The 14,290-nt window shown below is 39.4% G+C and overlaps 1 long non-coding RNA gene across 3 annotated transcripts in view; it reads right to left on the bottom strand.

Moving 5' to 3' along the window:
* LOC113458757 (uncharacterized) overlaps positions 1-14,290 on the bottom strand; it is a 296,303-nt gene that overhangs the window by 13,555 nt on the left and 268,458 nt on the right. For all 3 annotated transcript variants that reach the window (XR_012579468.1, XR_012579467.1, XR_012579466.1), the window contains 2 exons: positions 6,643-6,706; positions 1,922-2,033 (listed from right to left, as the gene is read on the bottom strand). This is a non-coding gene — a long non-coding RNA (uncharacterized LOC113458757). The remainder of the gene's footprint in view (positions 1-1,921; positions 2,034-6,642; positions 6,707-14,290) is intronic.

Genomic DNA, 14,290 nt, shown 5'->3' with positions numbered 1-14,290 from the left:
TCAGTTCTCAGCCTTCACAGCTGTTGTCTTTAGGAGGAGTAGAGAACTGAATCCTTTTGTGCACGACAGGTGAAAAACACCAGGACAAATAATTTACCAAACGCTGCTTCTCCTTTCAGTGTTAGATGGAAGTGTGACAGGCATTTTGCAATGCCTGTAGCTGCAAACACAGCTAAGAAATCATATATTGAGTTCAGTGGAACTTTTCCTTATTTTACACACCAGGGCACTGCTGAAGTTCAAACTACTGTCACTTCACTGTTGTTTTGTGCTGCCAATCAGTCCCCACAGATTTTGGCTACTAAATCAGGCTCATTTGAGATGAATTAATTCAAACACCAGTAACCTGAGCAAACACTGAAGGAAGCTGAAGGAGCATTAGAAAACAAAAAAACAAAAAAAAGAAAAAGAAAAAGGCTGCTGAAAATTTACTGTCCCTAGTTCTGTTAACAAAATAGGCTACTGGGCTCATTCTTCTGATTATTTTTTCTTACAAGGGAGAGGAGTGGTTGGAAGGAGAAAGTGACTCTAATCCAGAGGAATATCCTAGTGACCACCTCCAAAGCATCTGATTTTAGTATTAATAGGGATATTCTTCAGAGAATGACGCAGATGTAAAACCTGGGGCCTGCTGCACCAAAAACTCTGCCAATAACTTCATCCAATTGAAAAGTAACATTTTACCTACAACCCAACTCTGGTTTTATGTAAAGGACTGTACAAGCTGCAAAGAAAGGAGGAAATCAAATAATAAAATAAAAATCAAGTAATTCAGAAATAAATCTGTATTTACAAAGAAATTAGTGAAAATCCAAATGTGCATATGTGTATTCCTATGAGAGAGATTGCATGTATCATGCACATAGGCTATGAAAATATTCTACAAACCATTTGCAATCGAGCCCTCAATCTCCTGCCACATATGAAAGTCCAATCAGTGTTAACTCAATGGTCAAAACTGTGTTGGGAGAGCAAATATCAGTTTTTCTTATAACATTCATCTGCCTTGGTCATGAAAGATCACCCAAGTCTAGAGCTGAAAGAAATACTAGTACAAGAATGTTTTATGCCAAATCTCAAAGCACTAGTAGAAAAGACTGTAATTTATCAGATGCAAAGGAAAACACTATCTGACAGTGCTACAAAAGTACTACTATTCATTACATATCTAAAGGCTACTGATCAATAGAGAGCACTATGCTCTTTCATTCAATAGGTTCAAGCTTAACTGATTTTCATGGCTTCTTGAGTGCTTTTATGACTAACAAGGCATGATCCACATAGTGCTTTGTCACCCATTTGCAAATAATCTAATAAAGTGACAGTAATAAATCACAAGTATCATTAATAAACCACCATCAAACAAAGCAGCACACTGAAAACAATGTGGAAAATGTACATATAATTCTACAACTACTTTGGGGAGTAAACAGACTAAACACACAGTACTGCTTCAGAGCTGTGAGTTCAATTCATAGTAAACATATACATGTGAGCTTTTAGAGATTTCCTACTGCAGTTGGAAAATATTCCTTCTATGTTTCTTCAGGACAGGTTCATATGGGAAAAAAAGAAGAGAAAAGGAAAAAAGAGATAAGAGAAAACAAAAATAAAATTGAGTAAACCAATGCACGGAACACAAGAATATAATCAACTTGGTGGTGCTTGTATGCTGTTAAAATAACATTTTATGCCTGTTTACTTTATAATTTTGTACCTCATAAATACCTACAGTAGCTAAAACTGTCAGTGGTGCCACTTCAAAGGGCAGTGGCCCTAGGAACAAGATCTTTGAGGTTTGGCCTAGCCACAGTGTGGTAAAAGTTATGACAATGTTTCTTTAAATCTAAAATCTAGCTGGCATAAATCCATGAAAAGCACACATACCTTCAAATATGAAATTCAGGATTCATTTACTTACCCTTCAGGTGTGGATTTAATGAAAGCTGGGCATTTAACATGGTAACAAGCTTCTACAGACTTCAGAGAAAAATGCAGCTCCAACCAAAGCAGTCATTTTGACTCCATCATCTCTACAAAAAATTCATACAAAGAGCAAGTATTTACTTGAGGTGGAATCCTAGAAACAAACTTGCAGCTGTCACACAAGTTATGGTTGAGGTGAACTGCAGACCTTAATAGCACTTTCCTCTATAGTGAATAGAAAGTCAAATTGCTTAGCTTTGGATCATTTTGAATGAAAAACTTTAAAAATTGTTTCTTTTGCTTTTAGTTACCAAATTTAGCAGAGAAGTGTTACAATTACAAGGGGAAGTCAGCTTCCCTGGAATTTTTGCTCTGACCAAAATTTTTTGTAAGTACCACAAGAAAGCTTTTGCCTGTGTTATTTTCAAATCAGTATTTTAAGGCTTTCCTTCTTCTGATAAAAGGATGAATTCTTGAACATCAACGTGAATCAAATTCCAAATAAAATCTTTAGGTGCTTTTCAACCACTTCTCTGGTGATCCTTGAGCAAATAAATGTTTGTGTCAGTGGCACAAGGTAAAATACATGATTACAGCCTATACTAAAACCATCTTTCCTCTCAGAAACAAACTTTGATTCAATACCAATAGCCATGGAAAAGAAATAAATTAGGTAGTGGCTAATAGCAGAGTGAATAAGGGTTTTCTCTCTGAAGACCAGAGGACTAAACCTTGGTTTATTACAGCAAAGGGGACAGGTATTACAGATGGTTATTTACAGGCCAAACTCCCAGACTCCAAGGTAAACCATTCCCCTTTCATCTATTTTGGAAAAATACACATCCTAAATAAATACTTAGTTCTTCTCTTTTAAGGAGGAGGAAAACTGGTGAGGCAGAACTGAGGAGCTGAGAGTGGTAAGGAAAACACTGAGCTGGAGGGAGGGGAGCTCCCAGCAAGTCCTTTTGGCACCTTGGCAAGCCCTGCTCCTCCCTGCAGCAGCCTGAAACAGAACTGATGTCCCCAGCAGCCACCACATCCCAGTGTCCACATCTGGGAGTTTTAAATGGGTGCCTGTGGAGGTCTCTTTAGGGTACCAACACTGAGACAGCAGTGGGAGAGGGGCTTATCCCTCCCAGTAAAATGCTGTGGTATGTGAGGCCACAGCAGCAGTTCCCATAGCCATGAACTGGACCTCAGTATCTCTGCATGGATTTAAGGAAAGCAAATCACTTTTGCCAAATTTAGTGCTTCTAGATACTCTGAATTTTACCAAAAGAAATTATTGGTCAAAATTACTGAGAGAAAATTAACTGATATAAAAAAAAAAAAAAAAAAACACAAAAACCCCCCCACATTTATTAAAAAAAAAAAAAAAAAAAAAAAAGGAGGCCCTAAGGAACTTAGTGTTAATAAAACAAATGTGAAGCTTAAAGTCAGTGTCACCGTCACACCTCTTACTCAGCATGTGACTTTGTTATTTTTTTATTCAAAGGTCCCTGCCTACTTTAAATGTGACTTCAGCTTTTGGGCAGAGATGGCCCTGGGGGCCAGATACTCAGCTGAATAACAGACAGATGCACATGGAAATGGATATTTAAAAACAGTTAAAATATCTAAAAACATTTAGGGTAGAGTGAGGTTGCCTGCTGACATTTGACCTGCACGTACTTCCTACACAATCATTTGTTTGAAAAGGGTGTCCTTCGTTAGTTTCATTCACTTAAGCCATGGAATTACTGGTTTTTTTAATGCTTATTCCTATATCCTCAAAAATATCCTCAAATGCTTATTCCTATATCCTCAAATTAGTGCTTTTTAAATGCTTATTCCTATATCCTCAAATACTTATTCCTATATCCTCAAATTAGTGCTTTTTTAATGCTTATTCCTATATCCTCAAATGAGTTAAGAGTCCCCTAAATCTTAGGTCTTTTCTTCTCAGGATGAGCTTTTGATTGCAGTTACAGTCATCTCTCCTTTTTCTTACTATCTTACAATTGTCCCTTTACCAGAAGGTTAAAAGAGATGATGTCTTTGCACTTCCCACTCCAATACATCATCTTCCATCTTCCCAACATCTACCAGCTGGGCCTAAAGTATACAAAGGAACTAACTTGTTCCTCTTGTGCAGAAGACGAGATGGGAACGAAAGCTAATTTAAGCAACCCCAGCTCCTTTCCCTGCCTGAGTTTAGCACGAGGTTTTGATATTTCAGCCCAGGACTCTTGCTCCCAGCACCCCTCGATGGCGAGCAGCGCTGAGGCCGGGGAGGGCAGAGGCTCAGCTGGGCCCATCCTCGCCCTCTCTGATGCCCAGGCTCCGGCGTGCTGCCGGCTTGCTCCGGGCTGACACTCTGCCCTTTCGGGGGCCCACACAGGGCTCCCGGTGCTGCTGAGCCCCGGGAATGCCGGCGGGCTCGGACGGGCAGCGTTTCCACCGGCCGAGGCCTGACCCGCCCGTCCCGGGACTGGGTGCCGGCGCTGGCTCCAATTAAGGCAGCGTGGAGGGGGATCCGACACGGGTTAGGGCAGGCTCGGCCTGACCCACACTCCTGTGGCTATGCTGGAAATTAATTCCCACATATGTGCTGCAGATGGGCCACGGCCCCTTTTCCAGGCTGCGGCCTGCAAATAAACTTTGTAGCAGCTGGGGAGGGGAACCAGCAGAGCCTCGTGTGCTTTAATGGGTTCTGTGTTTCTGTATATAGGAGTATTCCCTCCCCTCTCTAACCCGTACAAAGCCTTCTATAAAGTCCCATAAACAAAGCTGTGGATATAATTTTGAATGAGAAACTTGCCACCAGGGAAAACGGTGGTCAGGAAAACACAACATACCTTTTTCTCAAAGAGAGTGTTTTGGTGTGTTTTCATAGATTAAAACCAGATTTGGCTGGTTTGAGCAAGCAGGCAAACTTCTGACCTTTTTTCACATAATAAACCATCCCTCTCTGCCCAGCTCTGGTATCTAAGCTGTCCTAAAATAGCCAAGTGCAGCGTGGAGCCTGGAGGGAAGCCAGCCCCATCACCAGGTGCAGATGTTTGTCACCACAGCACGGACACAGCCATCTCCGAGCCCTTGTGCCCTGCTCTGGATCCAATAAAGCAGCTGAATGTGTGATCAGCTTTGTGTTTTCAGGAATTGGTCCTCAACAAGACCTGAAATCAAACTTTTACAGGCATGCTTCTCTGGATCAGCCCCATAGTACTCAGTACCTGCTGGTTTGAGATGCCAGTATGCACCAGAAAGGGTTGTGGCTGAGACCAGGGAGCTTAAAGCAAAGCATGATTTTTACAGCTCCACATGGAGTTCAAAGTTAGGGGAATCTGCATGATTCTATTAAATTTAGCCAAGCAAAATCAAGTAGAAGAAAACTTCATATTTTCAAACCTCCTTTCTATATTTCCTCCTGGGTGCTTTTCTTGGTTAAATAAATGTAATGAGATAAATATGTTGACTTATTTTCAGAAACTTCTGTGCTCAGCAACCTTTGAACCTGCAGTTAAATAGATAATGCCAAAAGTGAGGTACCTGAATTATTTGAAAAGTCATTTTTAGGCAAAGTGGCTTCCCTGTAGCAGGGTCTCTGACAAAACCTGAGCAGCCAGGTCTGTCCCTGCACAGGTCTGCAGATGTGGGCAGGTGGGGAGAGCAGACAGGGTCTGGGTGTTTGTTTGCACTGCCAGCACTTCTGGGAGTGACCACTTTTCCCTCCTTAATGCATTCAATTCCTGGCAACAATGAGCACATGGGGAGATTTTGGGAGATGTGCACCTGGTTGCCCAGCTGACCACTCTGCAGTTTCTTATTCAAGAGAGTAGACAAATTCAAAAGCTTTATCTCTCTACTGTTCTTGATTAATGTAACAACTTCAACTTCTTTCTTTTTTTTTTCAAGATGTAAATGTAGCAAAGAGGTTACTGAAAGAAATGTTGACACAGAAGTAAAGACAGAATCCATTTGTTGTCTAGATTGTCTCATAAAAATCACAGTAAATTTGAGCTATTTAATCAACCATCAGTAATAGTCTCCCTGATGATTATGTGACTGCTGGAAAAAATCATATTATTGCCCACATTAATTCTGGATATTTTCTCTTTTAGCATTAAATTAGGAAGACAAAAAAAAAATATTTAATTTTACAGCTTCTCTCAGTGGTTTATAAAATAAGAGAAGACCAAAATTGATAATCTGATTTTTTTTTTTTGGTACTTTGTAAAGTTGAAGAAAGAAAAGAACAGGAAAGGTTGAAACAAAAAAACCCCTCCCCCTCCCAAATCAAACAAACATGGAGAAAAGCAACAAGAAAAACAAAACATGTTAAGGTAGTAGAGAATCTAGGGCCAGGAAGTCATCTCTGACCCACAGAATTTTTTGTTTTTTCTTCTTTCCCTAATTTTAAAATCCATTTGGGGTTTTCTAAGTATGTGGGCCAGTGTCTGTGAGGATGCCAGTGAAACAGAAAAAGGACTGAGGAACAGGCTGTTTTGAAGCCATAACTACTCAGCTGTTTTCTGTTTGCTTTGGCTGTCAGAGCTGTGGTAGGTGTTTCCCATTCTGGTCTTCACACCTCTATTATGTTTGGGTTGCATGTCAGAAATATTTCAGATGTTGTGGATGGAAGTTTCCTCTTGGCTCCAGGAAGAAGAGGTCCCGGTGTCCTCTGGATTTCCCCTGTGCTAATGAGGAGACTTTGGCCACCATTACAGGGCTTACCTTTGTGATACTGGTGTTGGTGCTTCCACTGGCTGCTCTAGCCTGGAGCAGGGACCTTGTGAGCCTTCAAAAAAAAAAATTAAAAAATAAAAGAAAGGTGTGAGACTCTCAAACTTGATGGATGATAAAAACAGATTTTTCATATAAACCCATAAAAACGAACCTTCTTCTGGCTACTGCCCCTTGGAAGGTAACTAAGACTCAGCAAAACCTGTCCAGGATTTGTTCCTGGTGGCTCCACGCCAGGGTAAGATTGTCACTGTTACACATTTCAGCACCAAACTTGCTCACCAGCTCACACTCATTAAAGAGCTTGCAGTTCACATTATAAAATATTACTTATTAAAACTGCCTACAGAAAACACTTTGAAGCAGTGACCACACCAAAGCTGGACTTCTGTCACAAAAATATGAGCTTTAAAAGGGAGAGAAAACAGTCCATTATCCAGTGGCTTCCCACATCTGATAGCTTTCTGTCTGGTTCACACTGACACACCTTGTCACCACAGAGATGGGTCTCCCCAGCAAGGCCAGAGTATTGAGTATTGGGGTTGTTTGTAACCCTCTGCAGCCCTACAAAGAAGCACAACAGCCCCAGCTGGCCTTTTTTATTTTGCCTGTAAAACACAGCACAGTAAGGGTAAACACTGCAAGTGCTGGAAGCAGAGGTTAAAGTTCAGAACAATTTAGGGATGTCAGTGCCCACAGTGTGCCTGCCAGGCTTGGTGGGGACCTCCTCAGGAGAGGCTGCTGCTGGTATCTGCATTTCACTCTCAAACACACATCACAGGTTTTAAACATTCTCTTTTAGCCCTCATTATGCTTGTCCTGGCTAAAAAAGCTTGAAGAGTATCTAAAAATCAGAGGAAAAAAGGCAATGCCCCTCTAAATCTCCATGCTGTAGCTCCAGCTGGCCTGACTGCCCTACATCAGCTTCCCTCTGATAAAAGTTAGCAACATGTGTTAATTAAATACAACTCTCTTTTCCTTTTCTCTTTTTTCCTTCTGTTATTTTCATATTTCCTGTCTAGCTCTCCTTCCTTATTATGTTATTTTATATTTTCTCTTTAATTTTCTCTTTAATTTCTGCTTGTGGTTATTTTTCCACCTCTTTCTCTTTGTTACTACCTTTTCTCACAAACTTCTCTTTATTGCTACTACATTTTACCTGCATATCAACTCTTTCACCATGCTCTCTAATTTTACCTTTCTATCACTCCTTTTTTTATCTTTCTGGCTTTTAAAATGACCCTATTGCTTTCCCACTTTCTGTTTTCCATTTCTCTTTTCAGTAATGTATTTTAGAAAATGATATTTTGATCAACTTCTTTATTTTTCCTCTGTAACAAACTAGGTTAAATTCCTGCTCTTTTCCTGGAGGAAAAAAAAAATGCAGTGAAAAGTTAGTGGAAAGATGAAGAATGTGGAGATGACATGTCAATGAAAAATACTAGGTTAACTCACTAGCCATGTAGATATTGTCTAACAGAGGTTTTTTGCAAAAGCCATCTTTCCAACATAACAACAATTCTTGTGTTTATTTTTGAGCCAGCCAGCAGCTATTTCTTAAAGTATCCTAGAAACACCTTATAATTCATACAGATAGAACAATTTTGTTTTCTCTGGGGTGTTTCCTGTCAGTTCTATTATAATTGAAGACTGAATTTGGGAGCACCATTTGTGGCATACAGTGTCTAGAGTGGAAGTTTGTTTAGGACACTGATAACTTTTAAATACACTTTATAGGAATTATGAACTACCTTAGCTATGATTTATAGTTATTTCCTCCCTAAACAGAACAGTAAATTGTTTCTATGACTGCTACAAACACCAGAATACAACAGGAGGCAGAGAATCACTGCTGCACCCTTGATATGCTCTCTTCATCTTTCTCAGTGCCAAAAGCTATTTTGGCTCTGTGTCATTCTCTTCAATGATATTTCACAGAAACTTGTGTTTTGAGCAGGGATGGGTAATCATCAAATGTTTTCACTCAGGATAGCATTAGAACTGAAAAATCAACAAGGCAGTCTGCTTTCCTGAAAGATGTCCACTTCACCTCAGGCATCAGAGAAGATAATTCAAGAAGCAGTAGTTCATGTGGGCTCTTTCCCTTTGGGGGGTTTCTAAGCCTGTCTCCCTGTACAACCTATCCTTTCTTTCCCAGGTGATGCCTCCTGGCAGCAACATTTCACCTGGGTTTCACTAGGGAACCACACTAAATGTAACCGTGGAAATTCAATAGCTTTAATAAACTGCAACTCAAGGGAGAGACCACCAAGGGCAGTTTTGTCTGGTTTAGTGGAGCTGGCTTGTAAAATCACAGCCATTTCCCAAACCAGCTGTTAAACTCAGAGACAGCAAATTGTGATCTGCATTACCGTGCCTTCTTCAGCGAGTGCTGTGCCTGCCATGAGCAATGGCACTGCTGCCTCCTCCACTGTTCAAAGACAGTAAGGATCAAATCCCATGGGAACATGCACATGGGGATGGGAGAGAAGAGGAACTGCCTTGCTGGGTCCCTGTTCCTGACCTACACCCATGTCTTCTGGCCCCACACTTGAAGATAGTGGGTAGTTCTTGGGCAGCAATGCTCCCAACCAAAGCAGTTCAAAGCTGCTGTGAGGCACTGGAGACAAGAAATTTTTGAAGTTGCCTGTTTGCTTGTTAGTCACAAGCAATAACAATACATTCTTAGGGTTTAATCAGCTTCCATTGAACTCCCAACTTCAACATTAACTTGACTGAGACTAGAATTTAACCTCACTTTAAAAATAAGTAATAATCCAATTCCCTCCTCCTTCTCCTCTTTACCACATCATGCATCCAATCACAATACTGATGAACTGCAATTAAAAATGCAATTGCAGTACAAATTCACAAAACTTTTACTGCAATAATTTCAGAAGTATGGAGCAGAATAAAATTATCATCAGTTCCTCCATACCCTCTTGTTCAGGCAGGTTAGGAATGTCACTGGGAAGTTTTCTGCAGGAACTCATAGCACTAGATTTGACAGCAGACTTGCTTTTCTAAGTTGATAGACATTTGTCTTTTAGTTTTTACCCTCTGATGTGTGTTAACAGCCAATAAATGCAGTAGGAATATTTCCAATTAATTTTCTTTTTAATCTCCTTATCTCCTACTTATCTCCTTACTACTATGAAGTAAGTTCAGATCAAATATGGTGCAGAGGCACAGCAACATAAAAAAGCATTGCCAAGCATAACAAGCTGCCTTTCAAGGTACATTTTTCTTCAGTGACTTTTCTGCAGCCAGGAATAAAATTAAAAGAATGGGAGAAAGACAGAGAGAGGGAATTAGCACATTTGACTCAAATATAAGCAACCCACAAAATATGTTACTAATCAGGCAGATTCCCATCATCCTACTTATCATCTTGGGCCACACTGCATGTGGTTTCTCCCCAGATGTGCAGGATACTGAGGAAGACATTCTAGGGCTGCACACAACAGCAAATCTCTCAGTACATACAAATGGGACCTGTGAACTCCCCTGGCAAAGGCTGTAACCCTCAGCATGCTGAATTTCACACAGCACACAATTAAATTGTAGTACTCACTGATACTGGAGACCAAATCGGATTCAGGGAAGGATTAGACAATTTGGAGATGGTAGATCTGTTACTGGGTGTTACCCATAATGGCCAAGATACATCTATTGCAGAAACTCCCTCAAATGTTGACACAAACTGGAAAGAAGCTCCAGGGAGGAAACTGGTTATATGATCTGGTCTTAAGTTTTTCCCAAAGTACCATGCAACAGCAATATGTGACAGCAGGAGGATGTGGGGCCAGATGGGCTGTTGAACAGACAGAGCTCTGTGGCTAAGTAGAAGAAATCAATTAGTCTTTTGTTTGTTTATTGCCTTCCTTTACTCACTGCCATTTCAGATTGCACTCCTATCTTGCTCTGGTGTGGAAAAGATTTTTCTATCAGTGAGAGGTTATCAGTTCTTTATCAGTAGGCTATCAAAGGTTATCATGCATGGGACAGAACCTTTGATGAAGGCAAGAGAGCTTTACCAGAAGAGCATCTGAAACGATAGTGGGTTGGATATATGTGGGTTGGACTCAATTTATTTGTTTTTTTTTTTTATTTTTATTTTTAGGTGCAGATGCCAGTGACTTTATTTTAAAACTTCCTACATACCTTTCCTTCCAAATTTAAAGAAATAAGGTGACTGGACAGCACTAATTTTAAATACCCAACATTGAAAGGACTAAAAGCTTTTGCACAAGCTCTTAAAAGTTTATGTTGTTCCCCATTATAACTGCTAATACTACATGATTGGCTTGTTAATATATCTAACTCACCAGCAGCATTCACATTAATTTTCACCTTTTACTGTGTAATGGTAGTGCTATTTATTAGCCAGACAGACCATTTTTAGTAATGTTATAGGAACAGAGTGTGCATTACACAACAGAACTGGGTTACACCTGCAGCTGACCATTTCTATATTTATGGCTGTCTGACATCTGTAATGAATGGCAAATGGAAAATATTTGTTTTTTTACTTTGGCTCAGTATTTTTTTTCATGTTTTAAAAATAAAAGTGAAGTGAAATACCTGGCTTTAATTAGGGATTTTAAATATCTTCAAGTCTCTTGCCAAGATGCCCTGGAGAAACAGAACAGATCCTTAGGGCAGTGCACAGGAAAGAAATCGTTAGCCAACCTCAACCATCACTGGAAAACTTGACTGAAAAAGCACAGTTTGCATTTCAGTTCAATTTGTAATCACATCCAGCCCCTTTCTCTTCAAGTCTCAAGTACTAAGTCCCCTCATTGTGTGGGTATAACTTTAGGATGAGGAATTTACCAGTATTTCTAACATGGTAAATTCTAAGATCATTTCTAAGATCAAATGTTTTGCAAACTTTATGACAAACTGGTGGGTTTGAATGATGTTAGGTTGCTCCTGATGTAATGCTTCATCTCACACTTATCATCTAATTATTATTGTTAACATGCAGAATCTATTTTTTCTCCTCTCTCCCTCAATCATGCAACCATTTCAGTTACAATAAAAAGAAATCCTTTAAAAACCAAATAAAATTCAAGCTGAAAGTGTCCATAGTACCAAATTCTTATCACTTAGAGATTTGAGGATTTCTGTTTAATTGTAGCAATATTTATGCAGCTGATCACTGAGAGACCTGACTGGAGAGACAGAGGAATTTCATTAGTATTTTTAAAAATAAGATTTTAAATAATAGGATTTTAAAAGAATTTAAAAGAATTAAAGGAATTTTAAAATAATTTTCAAATAATAGGTTTTAAAAGAAAAATACCCACAACAGATACAATTGCACGCAGCACTTTCAAAGATAAAGGAGATACATATTGAAATACATTTTTTTTGGAGAATGCAATGATTAGAGCCAGAGTAGCCAGTTGTCACAAAGCTGAAAAGATGGACAGTAGGTAGTCTGAGAATAATGAACAATGACCTTGGTCTCCTTCTGCCTTGAAATCAAATCTTTTTGTTTTATCTTAAGCATCCTTGATCAAGTTCAAACAAAATGATTCTCAGATTTAATGAATAATCATATTGACTCAATTTGCATGAAATTCTTTTCTTTACTGTAGACAGGTATCAAAACTGGGCTTGTGGGCTCTCCCCTGGTGCACAGAAGGGTAAAATCTCCTTGTAAAAATAGCCACAGTGAACATTGCTTTCACGAGGAGATGTACAAAGGCTTTCTCATAATGAGCTTTGTTCTTCCCATTGCACTACCTTTGGTCAGCTGCAGGCAAAAGCATTTCAGGGAGGTCAGAAGGAGATTTCTCCACTGTGTTGGAGAGAACCCAAAACACTTGAATTAAATGGAATTCACACCAGCTCTCCAGCATCAGCATTTAAAACAAATCTTTCAAATGTCCATGATCAGTTTCACTACTCGAAATGACCAAGATTTATTCTTCCTAGAGGCAAAACTAGGGGATTTCCCATTCCCACATTCTTCTGCTATTCAGTAAAGAGCTTTGTAACCGACTGACAGGGCATATATCACTCTCTGTATAGATGCTGATACCTCAGAGTTGGTGGGTGAATGCAACCATCACAGTCCTTCAATCACACAGAGATTTGGAAATATTTGAAATTAAATAGAACAGAATTAAATCTACCAAAAATTTGTAAGTTAGGAAATTTTGCTCTTTGGATTAATGCAAGACATCAACTGACAATGACTTGGCTTGATTTTAATTTCAGCTGTTCATAACCTGCATTTTTAATGACTTTTGGTGTGCACCACATCATGTGAAGGATTTTATTGTCATTCTAATGCATGGGAAAAACATCACTTTCCATCAACTTCCTTTTCAAAACATCACATACATGTTTCCCTTTCATGTGTCTGCAGCACGGAATGGGGATTTGATAGACAAGGTATTAGCAAGACTAATCATAAATTAATGAATGGAAACTTTGCCTTCATTTCTTCCTGATGGAGTTGGTAGTAGGGGTGGTTCTTTTGTTACTTCTTTTTGTTGTTGTTGTTGAGGACTTTCTTGTGGGTGCAATTAAATTAGTGCCAAATTACCTGAAATAATTTGTGGTTATTAAATAAACCAGTCTCTGTTGTGGAAAGAGCATTGTTCCCTGGCATTCCAGAGGCTTCCCTTTTTTTTTTTTCCACAAGAGATTGCAGCAACTGATCTCTGACAATACTGCTTTGTGTATGTTGCCTCTTGGGTGGTGGAAGACAAGACTAGGCCATGTCACTAAACTGCACATATGATCTACATCTGGCATGTCACATTATAACCAAAGAAAAACAATCTCGTGACTTACAAAAGCTCTTAAGGAGGCATCACTTGCAAGGTTAACTACAGTGGTTGACAAAAGAGACAAGGTGCAAACAATTACCATATTTCCCTGACACTAAATGCAGTAAAAGAAATGCGTTGGTTCATCCTCGTTCTCCCTTGGACATTTATTTATATTTACCTGATTTATTGGGATAAACTTCTACATTTTCTAAGAATGGCTATTTCTTCTTTTAGTGTAGTATGAACCTTTGCAAGTTATCTTTACATTCAGATGTTTGACTGACTGGATTTTGTAATATAGGGAGAGCTCATTTCTCCACAAACACGTGTTTTTATAAATGCAGAGCTGAACTGATTTTTTTTTCTCACAAAACCTGCCTTTCTTGGTCTTTCAGTGCACAAGGATTCTATAACAGTAATTCTTCATCATTTGTGTGTGACAGTTGCTTATGGCTCCTACTGCTCGGCCTCCTGAGGTTATTTAGCGCTCAGATTTCTTATTCCTGGGTGTTTCACCACCTCCAGTGGATTCAACTGCGGGAATGCTATTCTCACCACTTCACATTAGTGAGGGCGAACTGAGGTGTGTCTACATTGGCCAGTCATCCTATACACCAATACTCATGTCTTCTCCCATGTCTACTGGTCTGAGCCATGAGCAACTCAACCAATATCAAATGCCACAAAGCCAACACAAAATTGACATAAGTGAGAGCAGAAACAAAAGCTCACGTTACACTGTAGTGTTTCTAGGGAAACTCCATTAGCATCAACTATTTGAATTGGGTTTACTCTGGTGCAAAAGAGAATTTAGATGAATGCTTCACTCTAACTCGTTTCACTGCTTG

Source organism: Zonotrichia albicollis, chromosome 3 (assembly GCF_047830755.1).
Source record: "Zonotrichia albicollis isolate bZonAlb1 chromosome 3, bZonAlb1.hap1, whole genome shotgun sequence".
NCBI lineage: Eukaryota > Metazoa > Chordata > Aves > Passeriformes > Passerellidae > Zonotrichia > Zonotrichia albicollis.
Note: the sequence above shows the minus strand (reverse complement) of the source record. Positions and strands in the feature narration are given on the sequence as shown.